Source organism: Pseudophryne corroboree, unplaced genomic scaffold, assembly GCF_028390025.1.
Source record: "Pseudophryne corroboree isolate aPseCor3 unplaced genomic scaffold, aPseCor3.hap2 scaffold_298, whole genome shotgun sequence".
NCBI classification, from domain to species: Eukaryota; Metazoa; Chordata; class Amphibia; order Anura; family Myobatrachidae; genus Pseudophryne; species Pseudophryne corroboree.
Genome location: NW_026969651.1, coordinates 77902 through 102556, shown reverse-complemented (window position 1 = coordinate 102556; position 24655 = coordinate 77902). Strand labels below are relative to the sequence as shown.

The following is a 24655-nucleotide window of genomic DNA, read 5'->3' as shown; positions in this document are numbered from 1 at the left end:
CCTAGTTTGCTGTCTGTTTCCACTTCTCTTTTCTTGAGCCGCTGCCTTCTATGCCCTTGTGCACTCTCCTGACTTCTCCTGTCTGCTTAATTTGTGCCTTCCAACGCACAATGCAAACTACAGGTAGTGCTGCAGGGCCCACACCCTTTTACCTTGCCTTACAGAGCAGCTCTGGAGCTGTTACAGTGCCCAGCTGCAGCAAGAAATCAGCTTGAATGCTTCAGGTGCTGGGGCATAGCCAACAAGAGCCCCACACCGACGGAGGGTGGAGGTGTTTAATGCAAACTAGGGGTCAGCCAAGCGCCGCAAAAGGCCGCCATGCCCTGCATGCCCCTTTTCTCTTTTCATATGCAGACGAGGGTTGAAGCCAACTTTGACCCACTGCTTGGATGACATCACCATATGCAAATCCATCTGCGGCAGGCCTTCCCCCAGGAATGCTTGCACTAGTTGTTGCATTTGGTTTGTTGTTTGGGGGTGCTTCAGTATTAGGCAGCCTTCTGCCCTCCCATGTTCATCTGAAAATATGTGTTCTCCCTGCAGTTGTTGTCCCCAGATGAGAGTTCCCTTGTGCTGCCTCAGTTGAATCTCCTTTACTTGACAGAGATGTGCCTGAGCAGCGGCCCTCCCCAGCCCTATCCCAAATCATACTTATTTTGCATAGAAGATAACATGGTCATGAAGATTGTTCTCCCAGGGTTAGGTTCATTCATTGCATTCTGGGTATGCTGACCTCTGTGATTTCCCCAAATGTGGGAAACTCAACTGCATTATTTGTGGTAGTGGGGGACTGTGTTTGTGCTTTCCTCTGGTCAGCTCTGGTAAAAGTCAGATTTCTTTGTCTCAGATCTTCCTCTAGCCTTGTTCTTCTTTCAAGAGTTCCCTTGTGCTGCCTCAGTTGGATCTCCTTCACTTGACAGGGGGGTGCCCGAGCAGCGACCCTCCCCAGCTCTAGCCCAACTCCTACTTACCTGCCAGGTTAGATACTATGATCATGAAGTTGCTTCTCCCAGGGCAAGGCTCACCCATTGCACTCTGGGTGTGCTGCCCCTGCGATTTCCCCAAATGTGGGAAACTTGACTGCATAATTTGTGTTTCCCCTAGTCGGCTCTCATATAATTCAGATCTCTTTGTCTCAGGTCTCTCTCCAGCCTAGTTTGCTGTCTGTTTCCACTTCTTTTTTCTTGAGCCCCTCCCTTCTACACCCTTGTGCACTATCCTGACTTCTCCTCCTGTCTGCTTACTTTGTGCCTTCCGATGCACAATGCAAACTACAGGTAGTGCTGCAGGGCCCACACCCTTTTACTTGCCTTACAGAGCAGCTCTGGAGCTGTTACAGTGCCAAGCTGCTGAAAGAAATCAGCTTGAATGCTTCAGGGGCTGGGGCATGGCCAACATGAGCCCCACACCGAAGGAGGGTGGGGGTGTTTAATGCGAACTAAGGGTCATCCAAGCGCCGCAAAAGGCCGCCATGCCCTGCATACCCCTTTTCTCTTTTCATATGCAGATGAGGGTTCCAGCCAACTTTGGCCCACTGCTTGGATGACATCACTGTATGCAAATCCGTCTTCTGCAGACCTTCCCCCTGGAATGCTTGAACTAGTTGTTGCATTTGGTTTGTTGTTTGGGGGTGCTTCAGTATTAGGCAGCCTTCTGCCCTCCCATGTTCATCTGAAAATATGTGTTCTCCCGGCAGTTGTTGTCCCCAGATGAGAGTTCCTTTGTGCTGCCTCAGTTGAATCTCCTTTACTTGACAGAGATGTGCCTGAGCAGCGGCCCTCCCCAGCCCTTTCCCAAATCATACTTATTTTGCATAGGAGATACCATGGTCATAAAGATTGTTCTCCCAGGGTGAGGTTCATTCATTGCATTCTGGGTATGCTGACCCCTGTGATTTCCCCAAATGTGGGAAACTCAACTGCATTATTTGTGGTAGTGGGGGACTGTGTTTGTGTTTTCCTCTGGTCAGCTCTGGTAAAAGTCAGATTTCTTTGTCTCAGATCTTCCTCTAGCCTTGTTCTTCTTTCGAGAGTTCCATTGTGCTGCCTCAGTTTGATCTCCTTCACTTGACAGGGGGGTACCCAAGCAGCGACCCTCCCCAGCTCTAGCCCAACTCCTACATACCTGCCAGGTGAGATACTATGATCATGAAGGTGCTTCTCCCAGGGCAAGGCTCACCCATTGCACTCTGGGTGTGCTGCTCCTGCGATTTCCCCAAATGTGGGAAACTTGACTGCATAATTTGTGTTTCCCCTGGTCGGCTCTCGTATAATTCAGATCTCTTTGTCTCAGGTCTCTCTCCAGCCTAGTTTGCTGTCTGTTTCCACTTCTCTTTTCTTGAGCCGCTGCCTTCTATGCCCTTGTGCACTCTCCTGACTTCTCCTGTCTGCTTACTTTGTGCCTTCCAACGCACAATGCAAACTACAGGTAGTGCTGCAGGGCCCACACCCTTTTACTTGCCTTTCAGAGCAGCTCTGGAGCTGTTACAGTGCCCAGCTGCTGCAAGAAATCAGCTTGAATGCTTCAGGGGCTGGGGCATAGCCAACATGAGCCCCACACCGACGGAGGGTGGAGGTGTTTAATGCGAACTAAGGGTCATCCAAGCGCCGCAAAAGGCCGCCATGCCCTGCATACCCCTTTTCTCTTTTCATATGCAGATGAGGGTTCCAGCCAACTTTGGCCCACTGCTTGGATGACATCACCGTATGCAAATCCGTCTTCTGCAGACCTTTTCCCAGGAATGCTTGTACTAGTTGTTGCATTTGGTTTGTTGTTTGGGGGTGCTTCAGTATTAGGCAGCCTTCTGCTCTCCCATGTTCATCTGAAAATATGTGTTCTCCCTGCAGTTGTTGTCCCCAGATGAGAGTTCCCTTGTGCTGCCTCAGTTGAATCTCCTTTACTTGACATAGATGTGCCTGAGCAGCGGCCCTCCCCAGCCCTATCCCAAATCATACTTATTTTGCATAGGAGATACCATTGTCATGAAGATTGTTCTCCCAGGGTGAGGTTCATTCATTGCATTCTGGGTATGCTGACCCCTGTGATTTCCCCAAATGTGGGAAACTCGACTGCATTATTTGTGGTAGTGGGGGACTGTGTTTGTGCTTTCCTCTGGTCAGCTCTGGTAAAAGTCAGATTTCTTTGTCTCAGATCTTCCTCTAGCCTTGTTCTTTTTTCGAGAGTTTCCTTGTGCTGCCTCAGTTGGAGCTCCTTCACTTGACAGGGGGGTGCCCGAACAGCGACCCTCCCCAGCTCTAGCCCAACTCCTACTTACCTGCCAGGTGAGATACTATGATCAGGAAGGTGCTTCTCCCAGGGCAAGGCTCACCCAATGCACTCTGGGTGTGCTGCTCCTACGATTTCCCCAAATGTGGGACACTTGATTACATAATTTGTGTTTCCTCTGGTCGGCTCTCGTATAATTCAGATCTCTTTGTCTCAGGTCTCTCTCCAGCCTAGTTTGCTGTCTGTTTCCACTTCTCTTTTCTTGAGCCGCTCCCTTCTATGCCCTTGTGCACTATCCTGACTTCTCCCGTCTGCTTACTTTGTGCCTTCCAAAGCACAATGCAAACTACAGGTAGTGCTGCAGGGCCCACACCCTTTTACTTGCTTTACAGAGCAGCTCTGGAGCTGTTACAGTGCCCAGCTGCTGCAAGAAATCAGCTTGAATGCTTCAGGGGCTGGGGCATAGCCAACATGAGCCCCACACCGAAGGAAGGTGGAGGTGTTTAATGCGAACTAGGGGTCATCCAAGCGCCGCAAAAGGCCGCCATGCCCTGCACACCCCATTTTTATTTTCATATGCAGACGAGGGTTGAAGCCAACTTTGACCCACTGCTTGGATGACATCACCATATGCAAATCCATCTGCTGCAGGCCTTCCCCCAGGAATGCTTGCACTAGTAGTTGCATTTGGTTTGTTGTTTGGGGGTGCTTCAGTATTAGGCAGCCTTCTGCCCTCCCATGTTCATCTGAAAATATGTGTTCTCCCTGCAGTTGTTGTCCCCAGATGAGAGTTCCCTTGTGTTGCCTCAGTTGAATCTCCTTTACTTGACAGAGATGTGCCTGAGCAGCGGCCCTCCCCAGCCCTATCCCAAATCATACTTATTTTGCATAGGAGATACCATGGTCATGAAGATTGTTCTCCCAGGGTGAGGTTCATTCATTGCACTCTGGGTATGCTGACCCCTGTGATTTCCCCAAATGTGGGAAACTCGACTGCATTATTTGTGGTAGTGGGGGACTGTGTTTGTGCTTTCCTCTGGTCAGCTCTGGTAAAAGTCAGATTTCTTTGTCTCAGATCTTCCTCTAGCCTTGTTCTTCTTTCGAGAGTTCCCTTGTGCTGCCTCAGTTGGATCTCCTTCACTTGACAGGGGGTGCCCGAGCAGCAATCCTCCACAGCTCTAGCCCAACTCCTACTTACCTGCCAGGTGAGATACTATGATCTTCACTGTTAGGGCAATCAGGATGTGGAATTCCCTGCCAGGGAAGGTGGTAATGGCGGACTCTGTAATTGGATTTAAAAAAGGAATGGATACATTTCTGAATGAAAAAGCTATCCAAGGTTATAATACTTAAAATATCAACATGGTTAATCCGGGGGTAACATGAGTTATAGTAGTTAACTAGTCATAAAACATTATTCAGCAAGTATGTAGAATCATCACAACTTAAAACAGGTTGAACACGATGGGCAATTTGCCTCTATTCAACCTCAAAAACTATGTTACTATATGTTACTATATTACTATGTTACTGTAGTATACAGAACACCACAATGTAATGAGCAGTGATAGTGAGCACTGATGAGGATACTAGAACTGACACTGAGCAGCAAGATGCAGCACTGGACTATTAGTAATGTACTGTAGTATGCTGAGCACCACAATGCAGCACAAGACAATGAGCAGTGAAACTGAGCACTGATGAGGATACTACTGAGAACTGACACTGAGCAGGAGAGACACACTACTAGTATTACTGAGCAGCAATAAGTAACCACTGATACTGAGCACTGATATTGAGATTTCCACTGAGAGAACATAGCCACGTCCTCTCCGCTCTCTCTTCAATGCACGAGTAAAAATGGCGGCAACGCGCAGCTCTTTATATGGAATCCGAATCTCGCGAGAATCCGACAGCGGGATGATGACATTTTCCCTTGTTCAGGTTTTCCGAGTCAGGCGGGAACAACCGAGCCTGCCTCGGACCAGTGTAAACCACGTGGAGTTCGTCGGGAATTCGGTTCTCGGAGAACCGAACCCGCTCCTCTCTACCTTATACCCATCAATTTTTTTATTTTCAATCTAAGCCCCTGCAGTTTTCTGTAAGCATCTGCTTCGCTATGATGATCAACAAGTCACAAGGGCAAACACTCAGGGCTTGAGGCGTAGATCTTAGGACCAGCTGCTACAAGCATGGCAGAGGTGTCACTATCACTGGTGACACCCAGAGAGGTGGCGAGGGAGATTGTAATGCAGTGCGCGCAGATAAGCAGTGCAATGGTAAAAAGGAGGCATGGTTTCATAGGTAGGGGCGTGGCCTGGTAGCCTGAATCTACATTTTGTTGCTCCGGGTGTCCCGGGGGTTGGGGGCTGCACCCGGGGACTAGTGTGTGTGCGGTGCTGGCTCCTGCACAGTGACAGTGCATGGCCACCGAGCATGACGCCTCCATTCTTGACCATGCTGTAATTGCAGTCGCACTGCAGTTCAGCGTGATCATATAAAATGGTGTAGCCTCCTGCTGGTGCAGACTGTATGTGCGCGCAGGAAGCCGCCACCATTTTTGTGATCACAGCGGCTGAATGTGATGTCATACAGCCGCTGTGACCACGCCCCCTGTGTCTCCTCCGTTGCAGACCCCATTTTGAAGCCTTGCCCCCGCACCGCTCCTTCCCTGACTTGGAAATGGAGTGTTGCTGACCCCCCTCTCCCCCCCCCCCCGCCCCGATTGACAGGCAGAGGCGATCGCATTCTCTGCGGGGTGCCGCAGAAAATGCAGGCACATGCGTATGCTCTTAGCAATTTTTGCAGTTGGATCGCTTATTGTGATTGCAATCCAACCTGAATCAGGCCCTATTACCTATCACAATGCGCTGCGGGCAGTACAAAATTGGGTTAATATAGGAGTAAAACTCCCAGACCTGTGCTCCTTAACTGTACCTGGTGGCTAGTGGAGCGGCTGCCCAGTAATCAGTGTCCACGCCAGTGCGCACACGGTCCACCCCCTACGGCCACGCTCCCCTTCATCAGCGGCCTCGTGATCCGGAAGGGCGGTGTGTGTGTGACTGACCTTAGGAAGAAACTGGAGCCTCCGCTGCAGTGACCCAGCAACCAGGGCACGGGAGTATACAGCGCCGCTGGGAGTGATGAAGCTGCAGTAAAGATGTCTATTAGACCTAGCCTGCTGCAGCCCTTGTAGATTCTCATAAAACAAGTTCTTCTTTTCTTGTCAAAATTAATAGCTAAGAATAGGCTGCTTGAGGCAGGCCCCTGTTAAGAGGCCTGCTACTGAAGGCACCAACTACAAACTGAGCTCCCTGTTCATGGAAGCGGGGTTATAGAGGAGAATGCACTGAGCATCTTGGGAACAGTCAAAAGCTTTGAGCCGGTTGGTGCCTCAGATCAAGATCCTACTCTACACCCCAATGTGAATCCTTGTGGAGTCCAGTGTACCCCACAGAAGAAATTAATGTGTCACACCCATTGGCAGCAACCTTAGAATAGCTGCTGACGGGCACAATTGAGAAAGGAAGGGGGGGGGGGGACATTTGAATCCAGCACATAGATGCAATTCAAATATGTAATTTGTACCTTCCTATTTTAAAATATAATGGATGAACCTCACCCTGTGAGAACAATCTTCATGATCAAGAGATCTCATATGCAAAATAAGTATGAGTTGGGATAGGGCTGGGGAGGGTGGCTGCTCGGGCAGCCCCTCCCCCGTCAAGTTAAGGAGATTCAACTGAGGACGCACAAGGGAACTCTCGTCTGGGGACAACAACTGCAGGGAGACCACATCTGTTCAGATGAACATGGGAGGGTGGAAGGCTGCCTAATATTGAAGCACCATCAAATATCAAACCATATGCAACAACTAGTACAAGCATTCCAGGGGGAAGGTCTGCAGAAGACGGATTTGCATACGGTGATGTCATCCAAGCAGTGGGCCAAAGTTGGCTGGAACCCTCATCTGCATATGAAAAGAGAAAAGGGGCATGCAGGGCATGGCGGCCTTTTGCGGTGCTTGGATGACCCCTAGTTCGCATTAAACACCCCCACCCTCCTTTGGTGTGGGGCTCATGTTGGCCATGCCCCATCCCCTGAAGCATTCAAGCTGATTTCTTGCAGCAGCTGGGCACTGTAACAGCTCCAGAGCTGTTCTGTAAGGCAAGTAAAAGGGTGTGGGCCCTGCAGCACCACCTGTAGTTCGCATTGTGCGTTGGAAGGCACAAAGTAAGCAGACGGGAGGAGAAGTCAGGATAGTGCGCAAGGGCATCCTTTTCTCTTAGTCCGTAGAGGATGCTGGGGTCACATTAAGAACCATGGGGTATAGACGGGATCCGCAAGAGACATGGGCACTTTAAGACTTTCAAAGGGTGTGAACTGGCTCCTCCCTCTATGCCCCTCCTCCAGACTCCAGTTATAGGAACTGAGCCCAGGGAGACGGACATTTCGAGGAAAGGATTTATTGTTAAACTAAGGTGAGCATCTTACCAGCTCACACCTTAAGCATGCCGCAGAACGTGGCATTCAACAGAACACAAGCCAACGGCATGAACAATTGCAGCAAAAAGCTGACCAGAACCATAACACAACATGTGTATAACCACAAGTAATAACTGCAGACACAGTATGGACTGGGACGGGTGCCCAGCATCCTCTACGGACTAAGAGAAAAGGATTTACCGGTAGGTATTAAAATCCTATTTTCTCATACGACCTAGATGCTGGGGTCACATTAAGAACCATGGGGTTATACCAAAGCTCTTGAACGGGTGGGAGAGTGCGTACGACTCTGCAGCACCGAATGACCCAACTTGAGGTTATCATCAGCCAAGGTATCAAACTTGTAAAACTTAGCAAAAGTGTTTACTAAATAGCTGCTCGGCAAAATTGCAATGCCGAGACTCCCCGACCAGCTGCCCAGGATGAACCCACCTTTCTAGTAGAATGGGTCTTCACCTATTTCAGTAACGGCAATCCTGCCGTGGAATGAGCATGCTGAATCTTACCACAGATCCAGCGCATAATGGTCTACATGGAAGCAGGACACCCAATCCTGTTGGGAGCATACAGGACAAACAGAGCCTCTGTTTTCCTAATCTGAACCGTTCTGGTGACATAAATTTTCAAAGTTCTGACCACAGCCAGAGACTTTGACTCAACGAAGGTGTCAGTGGCCAAAGGCACCATGTGGAAAGATGAACCACCTTCGGCAGAAATTGTTGACGTGTCCTCAATTCTGCTCTATCTTCATGAAAGATCAAATAAAGGCTCTTGTGATACTGCATGGTTTGTACTGTTTTCCATGTGCTCCCAGATCTTTCAAGCAAGTAGCATGGTCAAGAAAGTTCTGTTTGAAAAGTAACAACATTTACTGTCATTGTTATAGAATTTGGGAGAAAAAACAAGAAGAAATCTGCACTGTTGACGCACTGGACAGAATGAATGAATCATAAAATATAACCTTTATTAAGTATGTATTAAAATTGGATAAATATTAATATTATTATCCCAAACTGCAGTGAAACATAAAGGTTAAAATCACAGAACTAACATACATGTGCATAAGAAGAATAAAGAGATGTGAAAAAAAGGTTTAAAAAGCGTGTCCGTGTGTGATTATTTTTGAAGGCACAACCCTGGCGGGGTTGTTTATATAGATATATATGTTGCTAATAATCACTTTCTAGCGTAATGTTATTAAATAGCTGTTAGTATCTATGTCGTCAGGTACCACTGGGTCGTATCCTATATACTCCCTTCACTCAATAGGGGTTACCTCCCGGGAAGCCATCCCCATTGGCGAATTTGTGGGGGTGATTGAGTATAACCGGTAAGCTAACCTCCAATTTGTGGGGTGCTTAGGTAGATGGGGATCACTTATTTCTCTGTGTCCCCTAAGACTATATTCCTAAATTCAATACCATAGGGGGATAGCTTTCTATATCGGATAAGGAATCACTTGATAGGGAAATCTCTATGCATCATGGAAAGATCATATTTATTAATATCCAAACTAAAAAAATGATGAATAGCTTTAATTTAGCTGTTTAGATATAGTTAATTGGCGAGATATACCAACAGGTGCGGTTGCCTTAAGGAATATGGCAATTCCAATATAAATAGCAGCCCTCCTTCATATAATCAGCCAGATCTTATTAAATCTGGTCCAGATATAGCCGTTCAGATATACTTAATTGACAACATATATCAATCGGTGGGGTTGCCTTAAGGAATATAGCAATTCCAATTCTCATATAAATAGCAACCTTCCTTCATATATTCAGCCAGATCTTATTTAATCTGATCTAGGCGTAGGCAATAATGCTTTCCTTAGAGGTATAGCCACCTCAATTCTTATTAGGAAGCAAAGTGTCTGTCATAATGGTTTATCCAATTCATCTAAGAAATAATATATTCCATGTGTCAGAGATTTATTACTCTCTATTTACACTGTTAAAGAGTTAATTCTTATTATGTTACAGTGTAATGAAATTATCATATAGGGAGATGTGGCAATTCCATGTGCTATATATATAATAACCCTTAGTGGTCCAGATTCCACAATGAGGAATTTTCTTATAAACCGCTGAAACACACAGCTGTTTGACTGACTTCCAAATATATCTATCTCACTTTGTAACAGTCTTATGATAGAGAAACTGTTACATATTCGGTCACTTAGTTATCTAAAGGTAAACAGACTCAGTGTGAGGGTAATATAATATATCAAATGCGCTGTCAATAATCGTGGTAACTGGTGTAATAATGTGGTATATTGAGTATGCTAGTAAGGCATATAACTGCTCTCCAGCCTTTAAGTGTTACCAATCAATTTGTTACACTGTAAAGGATTTATGGTGTCCTGTTAGGACATGCAGCTGCTAGGCTGACTCAAAGATTTATCCATTTGTAACAATTATGTAACAGTTATATACATGTTACTGGTATTACATAGAAATAGTATGACACAGGCCAGCAGTCCCATGTGTCTAGATTCCACAATAGGAGATTTTCTTTGTCTTATAAACTGCTGGAACACACAGCTGCTAGACTGACTTCAAATATATATATTACTTTGTAACAGTCTTATAGTAAAGAGACTGTTACACACTGTCATTTAGTTATCTCAAGGTTAGCAGATTCTGTGTGAGGATAGTGTTCTGTTAGAACATGCAGCTGCTAGGCTGACTCATAGAAAATGTATCCATTTGTAACAAATGACACATACAGCATTAAATTAATATCTATAGCAGCCCATGTGACATCTCTACTCTTATCATAATTGTCTGGTTATTGCCAATCTGGACAGCAGGAGTGATATATATTCACTAGTCCCAATATCCCATCATATAAATATACCCACACTGATATACTTTCTTATCAAGAGTTATTAGTAGCTATCTGTATGCACTTTAGACATTGTAATTGCTAAGTGACATCATATCTAGTGTATTCCTTTCTTATAGCTCAGCTTCTATTCCCTATTAGTGGAGACTAACAGCTAACATCATAATCATATATTTTTGTTTTATAACATTTCACATGAGTCAAATACACGAGGACACGCCGTGCCCTACACGCGTGTTTCACTGCATCTATGGCAACTTACATTAAAGCTAACAAGAAAGCACACTCGTTCTGTCTTTAAACAGATAAAAGAAACCCCAATAATATGGGGCATGCAAAAATTTAGATAAAACTCAGTTTTGCTCCTCTCCACGGAAATCTTTAGTAAAAGGCGAAAGATTTGTTCGTTCTGAAGAGAAACCAGAGCATGACCAAGATTCCACCTGTCGCCTGAGTGCCATGCCAGCAGTCCTCATTCAGCTCAAAGTGAGCACCCAATATGAAAGAAAGAAAGCAGATTTCTCACCAGGCTTCCCCTTGCTATAAGCATGGTTTGTACTCTTTTCCATGTGCTCCCAGATCTTTCAAGCAATTAGTATGGTCAAGAAAGTTCTGCTTGAAAAGAAACAGACATTTACTGTCATTGTTATACAAATAAACTTACATTAAAGCCAACAAGAAAGCTCACTCGTTCTGTCTTTAAACTGATAAAAGAAACCCCAATAATATGGGGCATGCAAAAATTGAGATAAAACTCAGTTTTGCTCCTCTCCACGGATAATCTTTAATAAAAGGCGAAAGATTTGTTCATTCTGAAGAGAAACCAGAGCATGACCAAGATTCCACCTGTCGCCTGAGTGCCATGCCAGCAGTCCTCATTCAGATCAAAGTGAGCGCCCAATTTGAAAGAAAGCAGATTTCTCACCTGGCTTCTCCTTGCTATAAGCATGGTTTGTACTGTATTCCATGTGCTCCCAGATCTTTCAAGCAAGTAGCATGGTCAAGAAAGTTCTGTTTGAAAAGAAACAAACATTTACTGTAATTTCTATGCAAATGAGCTTTCATTAAAGCACACTCATTCTATCTTTAAACCGATAAAAGAAACCCCAAAAAGATGGGGCATGCAAAAATTGAGGTAAAACTCAGTTTTGCTCCTCTCCACGGAAATCTTTAGTAAAAGGCGAAAGATTTGTTCGTTCTGAAGAGAAACCAGAGCATGACCAAGATTTTCATCTGAAAATATGTGTTCTCCCTGCAGTTGTTGTCCCCAGATGAGAGTTCCCTTGTGCTGCCTCAGTTGAATCTCCTTTACTTGACAGAGATGTGCCTGAGCAGCGGCCCTCCCCAGCCCTATCCCAAATCATACTTATTTTGCATAGGAGATACCATGGTCATGAAGATTGTTCTCCCAGGGTGAGGTTCATTCATTGCATTCTGGGTATGCTGACCCCTGTGATTTCCCCAAATGTGGGAAACTCGACTGCATTATTTGTGGTAGTGGGGGACTGTGTTTGTGCTTTCCTCTGGTCAGCTCTGGTAAAAGTCAGATTTCTTTGTCTCAGATCTTCCTCTAGCCTTGTTCTTCTTTCGAGAGTTCCCTTGTGCTGCCTCAGTTGGATCTCCTTCACTTGACAGGAGGTGCACGAGCAGCAATCCTCCACAGCTCTAGCCCAACTCCTACTTACCTGCCAGGTGAGATACTATGATCTTCACTGTTAGGGCAATCAGGATGTGGAATTCCCTGCCAGGGAAGGTGGTAATGGCGGACTCTGTAATTGGATTTAAAAAAGGAATGGATACATTTCTGAATGAAAAAGCTATCCAAGGTTATAATACTTAAAATATCAACATGGTTAATCCGGGGGTAACATGAGTTATAGTAGCTAACTAGTCATAAAACATTATTCAGCAAGTATGTAGAATCATCACAACTTAAAACAGGTTGAACACGATGGGCAATTTGCCTCTATTCAACCTCAAAAACTATGTTACTATATGTTACTATATTACTATGTTACTGTAGTATACAGAAAACCAAAATGCAATGAACAGTGATAGTGAGCACTGATGAGGATACTAGAACTGACACTGAGCAGCAAGATGCAGCACTGGACTATTAGTAATGTACTGTAGTATGCTGAGCACCACAATGCAGCACAAGACAATGAGCAGTGATCTGAGCACTGATGAGGATACTACTGAGAACTGACACTGAGCAGGAGAGACACACTACTAGTATTACTGAGCAGCAATAAGTAACCACTGATACTGAGCACTGCTATTGAGATTTCCACTGAGAGAACATAGCCACGTCCATTCCGCTCTCTCTTCAATGCACGAGTAAAAATGGCGGCAACGCGCAGCTCTTTATATGGAATCTGAATCTCGCGAGAATCCGACAGCGGGATGATGACATTTTCCCTTGTTCAGGTTTTCCGAGTCAGGCGGGAACAACCGAGCCTGCCTCGGACCAGTGTAAACCACGTGGAGTTCGTATGGGAATTCGGTTCTCGGAGAACCGAACCCGCTCCTCTCTACCTTATACCCATCAATTTTTTTATTTTCAATCTAAGCCCCTGCAGTTTTCTGTAAGCATCTGCTTCGCTATGATGATCAACAAGTCACAAGGGCAAACACTCAGGGCTTGAGGCGTAGATCTTAGGACCAGCTGCTACAAGCATGGCAGAGGTGTCACTATTACTGGTGACACCCAGAGAGGTGGCGAGGGAGATTGTAATGCAGTGCGCGCAGATAAGCAGCGCAATGGTAAAAAGGAGGCATGGTTTCATAGGTAGGGACGTGGCCTGGTGGCCTGAATCTACATTTTGTTGCTCCGGGTGTCCCTGGGGTTGGGGACTGCACCCGGGGACTAGTGTGTGAGCGGTGCTGGCTCCTGCACAGTGAAAAGGCATGGCCACCCAGCATGACGCCTCCCTTCTTGACCATGCTGTAATTGCAGTCGCACTGCAGTTCAGCGTGATCATAAAAAATGGTGTAGCCTCCTGCTGGTGCAGACTGTATGTGCGCGCAGGAAGCCGCCACCATTTTTGTGATCACAGCGGCTGAATGTGATGTCATACAGCCGCTGTGACCACGCCCCCTGTGTCTCCTCCATTGCAGACCCCATTTTGAAGCCTTGCACCCGCACCGCTCCATCCCTCACTTGGAAATGGAGTGTTGCTGACCCACCTATCCCCCCCCCCGCCCCGATTGACAGGCAGAGGCGATCGCATTCTCTGCGGGGTGCCGCAGAAAATGCAGGCACATGCGTATGCTCTTAGCAATTTTTGCAGTTGGATCGCTTATTGTGATTGCAATCCAACCTGAATCAGGCCCTATTACCTATCACAATGCGCTGCGGGCAGTACAAAATTGGGTTAATATAGGAGAAAAACCCCCAGACCTGTGCTCCTTAACTGTACCTGGTGGCTAGTGGAGCGGCTGCCCAGTAATCAGTGTCCACGCCAGTGCGCACACGGTCCACCCCCTACGGCCACGCTCCCCTTCAACAGCGGCCTCGTGATCCGGAAGGGTGGTGTGTGTGTGACTGACCTTAGGATGAAACCGGAGCCTCCGCTGCAGTGACCCAGCAACCAGGGCACGGGAGTATACAGCGTCGCTGGGAGTGATGAAGCTGCAGTAAAGATGTCTATTAGACCTAGCCTGCTGCAGCCCTTGTAGATTCTCATAAAACAAGTTCTTCTTTTCTTGTCAAAATTTATAGCTAAGAATAGGCTGCCTGAGGCAGGCCCCTGTTAAGTGGCCTGCTACTGAAGGCACCAACTACAAACTGAGCTCCCTGTTCATGGAAGCGGGGTTATAGAGGAGAATGCACTGAGCATCTTGGGAACAGTCAAAAGCTTTGAGCCGGTTGGTGCCTCAGATCAAGATCCTACTCTACACCCCAATGTGAATCCTTGTGGAGTCCAGTGTACCCCACAGAAGAAATTAATGTGTCACACCCATTGGCAGCAACCTTAGAATAGCTGCTGACGGGCACAATTGAGAATGGAAGGGGGGGGGGGGACATTTGAATCCAGCACATAAATGCAATTCAAATATGTAATTTGTACCTTCCTATTTTAAAATATAATGGATGAACCTCACCCTGTGAGAACAATCTTCATGATCAAGAAATCTCATATGCAAAATAAGTATGAGTTGGGATAGGGCTGGGGAGGGTGTCTGCTCTGGCAGCCCCTCCCCCGTCAAGTTAAGGAGATTCAACTGAGGAAGCACAAGGGAACTCTCGTCTGGGGACAACAACTGCAGGGAGACCACATCTTTTCAGATGAACATGGGAGGGCGGAAGGCTGCCTAATACTGAAGCACCATCAAATATCAAACCATATGCAACATCTAGTACAAGCATTCCTGGGGGAAGGTCTGCAGCAGACGGATTTGCATACAGTGATGTTATCCAAGCAGTGGGCCAAAGTTGGCTGGAACCCTCATCTGCATATGAAAAGAGAAAAGGGGCGTGCAGGGCATGGCGGCCTTTTGCAGTGCTTGGATGACCCCTAGTTCTCATTAAACACCCCCACCCTCCTTTGGTGTGGGGCTCATGTTGGCCATGCCCCATCCCCTGAAGCATTCAAGCTGATTTCTTGCAGCAGCTGGGCACTGTAACAGCTCCAGAGCTGTTCTGTAAGGCAAGTAAAAGGGTGTGGGCCCTGCAGCACCACCTGTAGTTCGCATTGTGCGTTGGAAGGCACAAAGTAAGCAGACGGGAGGAGAAGTCAGGATAGTGCGCAAGGGCATCCTTTTCTCTTAGTCCGTAGAGGATGCTGGGGTCACATTAAGAACCATGGGGTATAGACGGGATCCGCAAGAGACATGGGCACTTTAAGACTATCAAAGGGTGTGAACTGGCTCCTCCCTCTATGCCCCTCCTCCAGACTCCAGTTATAGGAACTGTGCCCAGGGAGACGGACATTTCGAGGAAAGGATTTATTGTTAAACTAAGGTGAGCATCTTACCAGCTCACACCTTAAGCATGCCGCAGAACGTGGCATTCAACAGAACACAAGCCAACGGCATGAACAATTGCAGCGTGGCCTAAGTAAAAGGGGGTGTGACTTCGCGGGAGGACCCGCGATCGCGAGTCACGCCCCCGTTTTCGGCACTGAGGGGGCATGCCCAGCGCTCTGTGAGCCGCTGGCATGCCACCTCTCCCTCTGACTTCAGTGAATAGACGCTGTGCGCATGCGCACAGCGTCTATTCACCGCTGCTCTGCTAAGCAGGGCAGCGACAGACAGAGCCTCCCAACTGTCCTCCCCACCGCGGGACACTGCGGCCCGCAGGTGGGACAGCGGGACAGTCCCCAAAAAACGGGACTGTCCCGCGAAAATCGGGACAGTTGGGAGGTATGATATGGGGCATGCAAAAATTGAGATAAAACTCAGTTTTGCTCCTCTCCACGGAAATCTTTAATAAAAGGCGAAATATTTGTTAGTTCTGAAGAGAAACCAGAGCATGACCAAGATTCCACCTGTCGCCTGAGTGCCATGCCAGCAGTTCTCATTCAGCTGAAAGTGAGCACCCAATTTGAATGAAAGAAAGCAGATTTCTCACCAGGCTTACCCTTGCTATAAACATGGTTTGTACTCTTTTCCATGTGCTCCCAGATCTTTCAAGCAATTAGTGTGGTCAAGAAAGTTCTGTTTGAAAAGAAACAAACATTTACTGTAATTTCTATGCAAATGAGCTTACATTAAAGCACACTCGTTCTATCTTTAAACAGATAAAATAAAACCCCAATAAGATGGGGCAAGGAAAAAATGAGATAAAACTCAGTTTTGCTCCTCTCCACGGAAATCTTTAGTAAAAGGCGAAAGATTTGTTCGTTCTGAAGAGAAACCAGAGCATGACCAAGATTCCACCTGTCGCCTGAGTGCCATGCCAGCAGTTCTTATTCAGCTCAAAGTGAGCACCCAATTTGAAAGAAAGAAAGCAGATTTCTCACCAGGCTTCCCCTAGCTATAAACATGGTTTGTATTTTTTTCCATGTGTTCCCAGATCTTTCAAGCAATTAGTATAGTCAAGAAAGTTCTGTTTGAAAAGAAACAAACATTTACTGTCATTTCTATGCAAATGAGCTTACATTAAAGCACACTCGTTCTATCTTTAAACCGATAAAATAAAACCCCAATAAGATGGGGCATGCAAAATTTGAGATAAAACTCAGTTTTGCTCCTCTCCACGGAAATCTTTAGTAAAAGGCGAAAGATTTGTTAGTTCTGAAGAGAAACCAGAGCATGACCAAGATTCCACCTGTCGCCTGAGTGCCATGCCAGCCAGGGCCGGCTCCAGGCCTACTAGCACCCTGAGCGAGAAAATGTAAAAGTGCCCCCCCCCATGCGCGCGCCGAAGGCGCGCGCGCTCTTGGAAAAGTGGGCGTGGCCTCTTGAAAAAGTGGGTGTGGTCTCGTCCCCCAGCAGTGCCAGCTACACATGACATGCCCTCCAGCAGTGCCAGCTACACGTGCTAGTGTTCACTTTTTAGGGCAGGTTGCTGATCACAGGGAGGGCACATTTTTAAGTTAGGTGGGCAAAATGATGTACATACTGTAATGCTTGTTGTTCCCATTTCCACACGCTAAAGCATGGACAGTGCGCGCCGAAGGCGCGCAGCAAAAATTTAGGGGAGTTACTTCGTGGGGAAGGTGCGTAGCCACATTATAGTGGCAATTCACATTACACCACACAGTAGTGCAGCTAATACACATTGCACCAGGTAGAACCTCCTATAAGAGCACGTTAGACACATTGCGCCAGGTAGAGCACTGAGACACACTGCCCAGCCACAGACGCCTAGCGGGAACACTACATGATATGCCCCCCAGCAGTGCCAGCTACACATGACATGCCCCCCAGCAGTGCCAGCTACACGTGACATGCCCCCCAGCAGTGCCAGCTACATAAATGGCCACACAGTTCCAGATGGATAAATGCCCCCACAGCGCAGATATGCCCCCACAGTGCCACATACATTAATGCCCTCACAGTGCAAGATATGCCCCCACAGTGCAAGAAATGTCCCCACAGTGCAAGAAATGCCCCCACAGTGCAAGAAATGCCCCCACGGTGCCAGATACATAAATGCCCCCACGGTGCCAGATACATAAATGCCCCCACGGTGCCAGATACATAAATGCCCCCACGGTGCCTGATACATAAATGCCCCCACGGTGCCAGATACATAAATGCCCCCACGGTGCCAGATACATAAATGCCCCCACGGTGCCAGATACATAAATGTCCCCACGGTGCCTGATACATAAATGCCCCCACGGTGCATGATACATAAATGCCCCCACGGTGCATGATACATAAATGCCCCCACGGTGCCTGATACATAAATGCCCCCACGGTGCCTGATACATAAATGCCCCCACAGAGCCAGATAAATGCCCCCACAGTGCCAGATATGTCCCCACAGTGCCAGATATGCCCCCACAGTGCCAGATATGCCCTCACGGTGCCAGAAATGCCCCCACAGTGCCAGATAAATGCCCCCAGTGCCAGATAAATGCCCCCACAGTGCCAGATAAATGCCCCCACAGAGCCAGATAAATGCCCCCACAGTGCCAGAAATGCCCCCACAGTGCCATAAATGCCCCCACAGTGCCAGATATGCCCCCACAGTGCCAGATATGCCCCCACAGTGCCAGATATGCCCCCACAGTGCCTGATATGTCCCCACAGTGCCAGAAATGCCCCCACAGTGCCAGAAATGCCCCCACAGTGCCAGATAAATGCCCCCACAGAGCCAGATAAATGCCCCCACAGAGCCAGATAAATGCCCCCACAGTGCCAGAAATGCCCCCACAGTGCCAGAAATGCCCACACAGTGCCAGAAATGCCCCCACAGTGCCAGAAATGTCCCCACAGTGCCTGATATGCCCCCACAGGGCCAGATATGTCCCCACAGTGCCAAATATGCCCCCACAGAGCCAGATATGCAATGCCCCCACAGTGCCAGAAATGCCCCCACAGTGCCAGAAATGCCCCCCACAGAGCCAGAAATGCCCCCACAGTGCCAGAAATGCCCCCACATAACCAAAAATGCCCCCTGTGTGCCAGAAATGCCCCCACAGTGCGGATCTCCCCCCCCCCAAAAAAAAAAAAATACCTGCGGCGCTGGGGAGGAGTACTGCTGTCCGCCTGTGTGGGAGCGCTGGCGGGCGGGCGGTAGGCCGGGCGAGTGAGCCTGAGCCTGGGTCCGGGCTGGCGGGCGGGTGGGCGGCCACTTGTGCAGGCGGGCTATGCGCGGCGCCGGCGTCTGACGTTAGAAACCGGCGCCGCGCAGCGCGCATACACAGCGCGACCGCCAAATGCTGCAGCAGCACACACACAGGGCCGGCTCCAGCATCGAATATGGCGGCGCCAGCGAGTGGCGCCCATTAAGGGTGGCGCCCTGCGCGGCCGCTCTATTCGAACATGCCTAGAGCCGGCCCTGATGCCAGCAGTCCTCATTCAGCTCAAAGTGAGCACCCAATTTGAAAGAAAGAAAGCAGATTTCTCACCAGGCTTCCCCTTGCTATAAGCATGGTTTGTACTCTTTTCCATGTGCTCCCAGATCTTTCAAGCAATTAGTATGGTCAAGAAAGTTCTGCTTGAAAAGAAACAGACATTTACTGTCATTGTTATACAAATAAACTTACATTAAAGCTAACAAGAAAGCACACTCGTTCTGTCTTTAAACTGATAAAAGAAACCCCAATAATATGGGGCATGCAAAAATTGAGATAAAACTCAGTTTTGCTCCTCTCCACGGAAATCTTTAATAAAAGGCGAAATATTTGTTAGTTCTGAAGAGAAACCAGAGCATGACCAAGATTCCACCTGTCGCCTGAGTGCCATGCCAGCAGTCCTCATTCAGATCAAAGTGAGCGCCCAATTTGAAAGAAAGCAGATTTCTCACCTGGCTTCTCCTTGCTATAAGCATGGTTTGTACTGTATTCCATGTGCTCCCAGATCTTTCAAGCAAGTAGCATGGTCAAGAAAGTTCTGTTTGAAAAGAAACAAACATTTACTGTAATTTCTATGCAAATGAGCTTTCATTAAAGCACACTCATTCTATCTTTAAACCGATAAAAGAAACCCCAAAAAGATGGGGCATGCAAAAATTGAGGTAAAACTCAGTTTTGCTCCTCTCCACGGAAATCTTTAGTAAAAGGCGAAAGATTTGTTCGTTCTGAAGAGAAACCAGAGCATGACCAAGATTTTCATCTGAAAATATGTGTTCTCCCTGCAGTTGTTGTCCCCAGATGAGAGTTCCCTTGTGCTGCCTCAGTTGAATCTCCTTTACTTGACAGAGATGTGCCTGAGCAGCGGCCCTCCCCAGCCCTATCCCAAATCATACTTATTTTGCATAGGAGATACCATGGTCATGAAGATTGTTCTCCCAGGGTGAGGTTCATTCATTGCATTCTGGGTATGCTGACCCCTGTGATTTCCCCAAATGTGGGAAACTCGACTGCATTATTTGTGGTAGTGGGGGACTGTGTTTGTGCTTTCCTCTGGTCAGCTCTGGTAAAAGTCAGATTTCTTTGTCTCAGATCTTCCTCTAGCCTTGTTCTTCTTTCGAGAGTTCCCTTGTGCTGCCTCAGTTGGATCTCCTTCACTTGACAGGGGGTGCCCGAGCAGCAATCCTCCACAGCTCTAGCCCAACTCCTACTTACCTGCCAGGTGAGATACTATGATCTTCACTGTTAGGGCAATCAGGATGTGGAATTCCCTGCCAGGGAAGGTGGTAATGGTGGACTCTGTAATTGGATTTAAAAAAGGAATGGATACATTTCTGAATGAAAAAGCTATCCAAGGTTATAATACTTAAAATATCAACATGGTTAATCCGGGGGTAACATGAGTTATAGTAGCTAACTAGTCATAAAACATTATTCAGCAAGTATGTAGAATCATCACAACTTAAAACAGGTTGAACACGATGGGCAATTTGCCTCTATTCAACCTCAAAAACTATGTTACTATATGTTACTATATTACTATGTTACTGTAGTATACAGAAAACCAAAATGCAATGAACAGTGATAGTGAGCACTGATGAGGATACTAGAACTGACACTGAGCAGCAAGATGCAGCACTGGACTATTAGTAATGTACTGTAGTATGCTGAGCACCACAATGCAGCACAAGACAATGAGCAGTGATACTGAGCACTGATGAGGATACTACTGAGAACTGACACTGAGCAGGAGAGACACACTACTAGTATTACTGAGCAGCAATAAGTAACCACTGATACTGAGCACTGATATTGAGATTTCCACTGAGAGAACATAGCCACGTCCATTCCGCTCTATCTTCAATGCACGAGTAAAAATGGCGGCAACGCGCAGCTCTTTATATGGAATCCGAATCTCGCGAGAATCCGACAGCGGGATGATGACATTTTCCCTTTTTCAGGTTTTCCGAGTCAGGCGGGAACAACCGAGCCTGCCTCGGACCAGTGTAAACAACGTGGAGTTCGTGGGGAATTCGGTTCTCGGAGAACCGAACCCGCTCCTCTCTACCTTATACCTATCAATTTTTTTATTTTCAATCTAAGCCCCTGCAGTTTTCTGTAAGCATCTGCTTCGCTATGATGATCAACAAGTCACAAGGGCAAACACTCAGGGCTTGAGGCGTAGATCTTAGGACCAGCTGCTACAAGCATGGCAGAGGTGTCACTATCACTGGTGACACCCAGAGAGGTGGCGAGGGAGATTGTAATGCAGTGCGCGCAGATAAGCAGCGCAATGGTAAAAAGGAGGCATGGTTTCATAGGTAGGGGCGTGGCCTGGTGGCCTGAATCTACATTTTGTTGCTCCGGGTGTCCCGGGGGTTGGGGGCTGCACCCGGGGACTAGTGTGTGAGCGGTGCTGGCTCCTGCACAGTGAAAGGGCATGGCCACCCAGCATGACGCCTCCCTTCTTGACCATGCTGTAATTGCAGTCGCACTGCAGTTCAGCGTGATCATAAAAAATGATGTAGCCTCCTGCTGGTGCAGACTGTATGTGCGCGCAGGAAGCCGCCACCATTTTTGTGATCACAGCGGCTGAATGTGATGTCATACAGCCGCTGTGACCACGCCCCCTGTGTCTCCTCCGTTGCAGACCCCATTTTGAAGCCTTGCCCCCGCACCGCTCCATCCCTGACTTGGAAATGGAGTGTTGCTGACCCACCTATCCCCCCCCCCCCCGCCCCGATTGACAGGCAGAGGCGATCGCATTCTCTGCGGGGTGCCACAGAAAATGCAGGCACATGCGTATGCTCTTAGCAATTTTTGCAGTTGGATCGCTTATTGTGATTGCAATCCAACCTGAATCAGGCCCTATTACCTATCACAATGCGCTGCGGGCAGTACAAAATTGGGTTAATATAGGAGAAAAACCCCCAGACCTGTGCTCCTTAACTGTACCTGGTGGCTAGTGGAGCAGCTGCCCAGTAATCAGTGTCCACGCCAGTGCGCACACGGTCCACCCAATACGGCCACGCTTCCCTTCATCAGCGGCCTCGTGATCCGGAAGGGTGGTGTGTGTGTGACTGACCTTAGGATGAAACCGGAGCCTCCGCTGCAGTGACCCAGCAACCAGGGCATGGGAGTATACAGCGCCGCTGGGAGTGATGAAGCTGCAGTAAAGATGTCTATTAGACCTAGCCTGCTGCAGCCCTTGTAGATTCTCATAAAACAAGTTCTTCTTTTCTTGTCAAAATTTATAGCTAAGAATAGGCTGCCTGAGGCAGGCCCCTGTTAAGTGGCCTGCTACTGAAGGCACCAACTACAAACTGAGCTCCCTGTTCATGGAAGCGGGGTTATAGAGGAGAATGCACTGAGCATCTTGGGAACAGTCAAAAGCTTTGAGCCGGTTGGTGCCTCAGATCAAGATCCTACTCTACACCCCAATGTGAATCCTTGTGGAGTCCAGTGTACCCCACAGAAGAAATTAATGTGTCACACCCATTGGCAGCAACCTTAGAATAGCTGCTGACGGGCACAATTGAGAATGGAAGGGGGGGGGGCGACATTTGAATCCAGCACATAAATGCAATTCAAATATGAAATTTGTACCTTCCTATTTTAAAATATAATGGATGAACCTCACCATGTGAGAACAATCTTCATGATCAAGAGATCTCATATGCAAAATAAGTATGAGTTGGGATAGGGCTGGGGAGGGTGGCTGCTCGGGCAGCCCCTCCCCCGTCAAGTTAAGGAGATTCAACTGAGGAAGCACAAGGGAACTCTCGTCTGGGGACAACAACTGCAGGGAGACCACATCTTTTCAGATGAACATGGGAGGGCGGAAGGCTGCCTAATACTGAAGCACCATCAAATATCAAACCATATGCAACATCAAGTACAAGCATTCCTGGGGGAAGGTCTGCAGCAGACGGATTTGCATACAGTGATGTTATCCAAGCAGTGGGCCAAAGTTGGCTGGAACCCTCATCTGCATATGAAAAGAGAAAAGGGGCGTGCAGGGCATGGCGGCCTTTTGCAGTGCTTGGATGACCCCTAGTTCTCATTAAACACCCACACCCTCCTTTGGTGTGGGGCTCATGTTGGCCATGCCCCATCCCCTGAAGCATTCAAGCTGATTTCTTGCAGCAGCTGGGCACTGTAACAGCTCCAGAGCTGTTCTGTAAGGCAAGTAAAAGGGTGTGGGCCCTGCAGCACCACCTGTAGTTCGCATTGTGCGTTGGAAGGCACAAAGTAAGCAGACGGGAGGAGAAGTCAGGATAGTGCGCAAGGGCATCCTTTTCTCTTAGTCCGTAGAGGATGCTGGGGTCACATTAAGAACCATGGGGTATAGACGGGATCCGCAAGAGACATGGGCACTTTAAGACTATCAAAGGGTGTGAACTGGCTCCTCCCTCTATGCCCCTCCTCCAGACTCCAGTTATAGGAACTGTGCCCAGGGAGACGGACATTTTGAGGAAAGGATTTATTGTTAAACTAAGGTGAGCATCTTACCAGCTCACACCTTAAGCATGCCGCAGAACGTGGCATTCAACAGAACACAAGCCAACGGCATGAACAATTGCAGCAAAAAGCTGACCAGAACCATAACACAACATGTGTATAACCACAAGTAATAACTGCAGACACAGTATGGACTGGGACGGGTGCCCAGCATCCTCTACAGACTAAGAGAAAAGGATTTACCGGTAGGTATTAAAATCCTATTTTCTCATACGACCTAGAGGATGCTGGGGTCACATTAAGAACCATGGGGTTATACCAAAGCTCTTGAACGGGTGGAAGAGTGCGTACGACTCTGCAGCACCGAATGACCCAACTTGAGGTTATCATCGGCAAGGATGCAGTGGCGTTAATGTTTCCTGGTGTCAACCTGTATTATTTCAGTAGATATTGAAATGAGGATGCATCTTGCTGCCTTTCCAATGAAGCAAGTTTAATTTAGTAATAGGTGAAAAACCATCCCTACAAAGATGTTAATCAGATACTTGGCTTTGTGGACACTTTTCAGAGAACAAATTTGTTAGCATAAAAATAAAGCCAGAAAATGAAGAGCTGTTTAATCACTCAATTGGATTTTTTTGCCAGCATATTTCTTTTTCTCTGCAAACCACTGCTAAATTGTGCTTCCTAGCTGTTTTTATAAAATCACTGAATCAAATCTAACTCTGATTACATCAGAGAAGGCCAGGTACCCTACACCATAACAGGGGTTTTTGAAATTTTGACTTGTCTACTTAAAGATCACCAAAATCTGATAACAAGGTCAATTACATCCCTGGGTGGGATTGAACCACCAACCCTTTGGTTAATAACCAATCACACTAACCAATTGCGCCACAGAGACACTTTGCAAAAGTCCATACTGACAAAGGCTAATAAGCATTCATCTAGAACGTTTCCTAGAAAAACTTTTAAAAGTCAATAATCTGGAGAGTTTTTGTAAGATGTTTCTTCCATCAACCAACGAAGAAACACATTGTTACTTTCCCATGATGAGTGAGTGCTTCAAGATCTCTTGCACTTACATGTGCAGCAGAGTACTGTAATGAAAGCATGCTGGGTTCATAACCCAGAGGTAGGCAGAT

General features: G+C 47.4%; 16 non-coding genes and 1 pseudogene across 16 annotated transcripts; 9 read left to right on the top strand and 8 right to left on the bottom strand.

The window, feature by feature from the left end:
- The first annotated feature begins 647 nt into the window (after positions 1-647).
- On the top strand, positions 648-811 carry LOC135015820 (U1 spliceosomal RNA). The gene has a single exon (XR_010214003.1). It is a non-coding gene; the product is annotated as a U1 spliceosomal RNA (small nuclear RNA).
- A 152-nt stretch (positions 812-963) lies between these two features.
- LOC135015963 (U1 spliceosomal RNA) lies at positions 964-1098 on the top strand (annotated as a pseudogene).
- Positions 1099-1800: 702 nt separating this feature from the next.
- On the top strand, positions 1801-1964 carry LOC135016089 (U1 spliceosomal RNA). The gene has a single exon (XR_010214234.1). It is a non-coding gene; the product is annotated as a U1 spliceosomal RNA (small nuclear RNA).
- Positions 1965-2116: 152 nt separating this feature from the next.
- On the top strand, positions 2117-2279 carry LOC135015914 (U1 spliceosomal RNA). Its single transcript, XR_010214084.1, has one exon. It is a non-coding gene; the product is annotated as a U1 spliceosomal RNA (small nuclear RNA).
- A 671-nt stretch (positions 2280-2950) lies between these two features.
- On the top strand, positions 2951-3114 carry LOC135015762 (U1 spliceosomal RNA). The gene has a single exon (XR_010213947.1). It is a non-coding gene; the product is annotated as a U1 spliceosomal RNA (small nuclear RNA).
- Positions 3115-3266: 152 nt separating this feature from the next.
- LOC135015969 (U1 spliceosomal RNA) lies at positions 3267-3429 on the top strand. Its single transcript, XR_010214127.1, has one exon. It is a non-coding gene; the product is annotated as a U1 spliceosomal RNA (small nuclear RNA).
- A 671-nt stretch (positions 3430-4100) lies between these two features.
- LOC135016079 (U1 spliceosomal RNA) lies at positions 4101-4264 on the top strand. Its single transcript, XR_010214224.1, has one exon. It is a non-coding gene; the product is annotated as a U1 spliceosomal RNA (small nuclear RNA).
- A 6627-nt stretch (positions 4265-10891) lies between these two features.
- On the bottom strand, positions 10892-11007 carry LOC135016000 (U5 spliceosomal RNA). The gene has a single exon (XR_010214149.1). It is a non-coding gene; the product is annotated as a U5 spliceosomal RNA (small nuclear RNA).
- Positions 11008-11293: 286 nt separating this feature from the next.
- LOC135016068 (U5 spliceosomal RNA) lies at positions 11294-11410 on the bottom strand. The gene has a single exon (XR_010214213.1). It is a non-coding gene; the product is annotated as a U5 spliceosomal RNA (small nuclear RNA).
- Positions 11411-11680: 270 nt separating this feature from the next.
- LOC135015997 (U5 spliceosomal RNA) lies at positions 11681-11796 on the bottom strand. Its single transcript, XR_010214146.1, has one exon. It is a non-coding gene; the product is annotated as a U5 spliceosomal RNA (small nuclear RNA).
- Positions 11797-11940: 144 nt separating this feature from the next.
- LOC135015831 (U1 spliceosomal RNA) lies at positions 11941-12104 on the top strand. The gene has a single exon (XR_010214013.1). It is a non-coding gene; the product is annotated as a U1 spliceosomal RNA (small nuclear RNA).
- Positions 12105-15943: 3839 nt separating this feature from the next.
- LOC135016074 (U5 spliceosomal RNA) lies at positions 15944-16056 on the bottom strand. Its single transcript, XR_010214219.1, has one exon. It is a non-coding gene; the product is annotated as a U5 spliceosomal RNA (small nuclear RNA).
- A 275-nt stretch (positions 16057-16331) lies between these two features.
- On the bottom strand, positions 16332-16447 carry LOC135016037 (U5 spliceosomal RNA). The gene has a single exon (XR_010214184.1). It is a non-coding gene; the product is annotated as a U5 spliceosomal RNA (small nuclear RNA).
- Positions 16448-16722: 275 nt separating this feature from the next.
- LOC135016036 (U5 spliceosomal RNA) lies at positions 16723-16838 on the bottom strand. Its single transcript, XR_010214183.1, has one exon. It is a non-coding gene; the product is annotated as a U5 spliceosomal RNA (small nuclear RNA).
- Positions 16839-19295: 2457 nt separating this feature from the next.
- Positions 19296-19411, bottom strand: LOC135016056 (U5 spliceosomal RNA). The gene has a single exon (XR_010214201.1). It is a non-coding gene; the product is annotated as a U5 spliceosomal RNA (small nuclear RNA).
- Positions 19412-19681: 270 nt separating this feature from the next.
- Positions 19682-19797, bottom strand: LOC135015996 (U5 spliceosomal RNA). Its single transcript, XR_010214145.1, has one exon. It is a non-coding gene; the product is annotated as a U5 spliceosomal RNA (small nuclear RNA).
- A 144-nt stretch (positions 19798-19941) lies between these two features.
- LOC135015819 (U1 spliceosomal RNA) lies at positions 19942-20105 on the top strand. The gene has a single exon (XR_010214002.1). It is a non-coding gene; the product is annotated as a U1 spliceosomal RNA (small nuclear RNA).
- The last annotated feature ends 4550 nt before the right edge of the window (positions 20106-24655 follow it).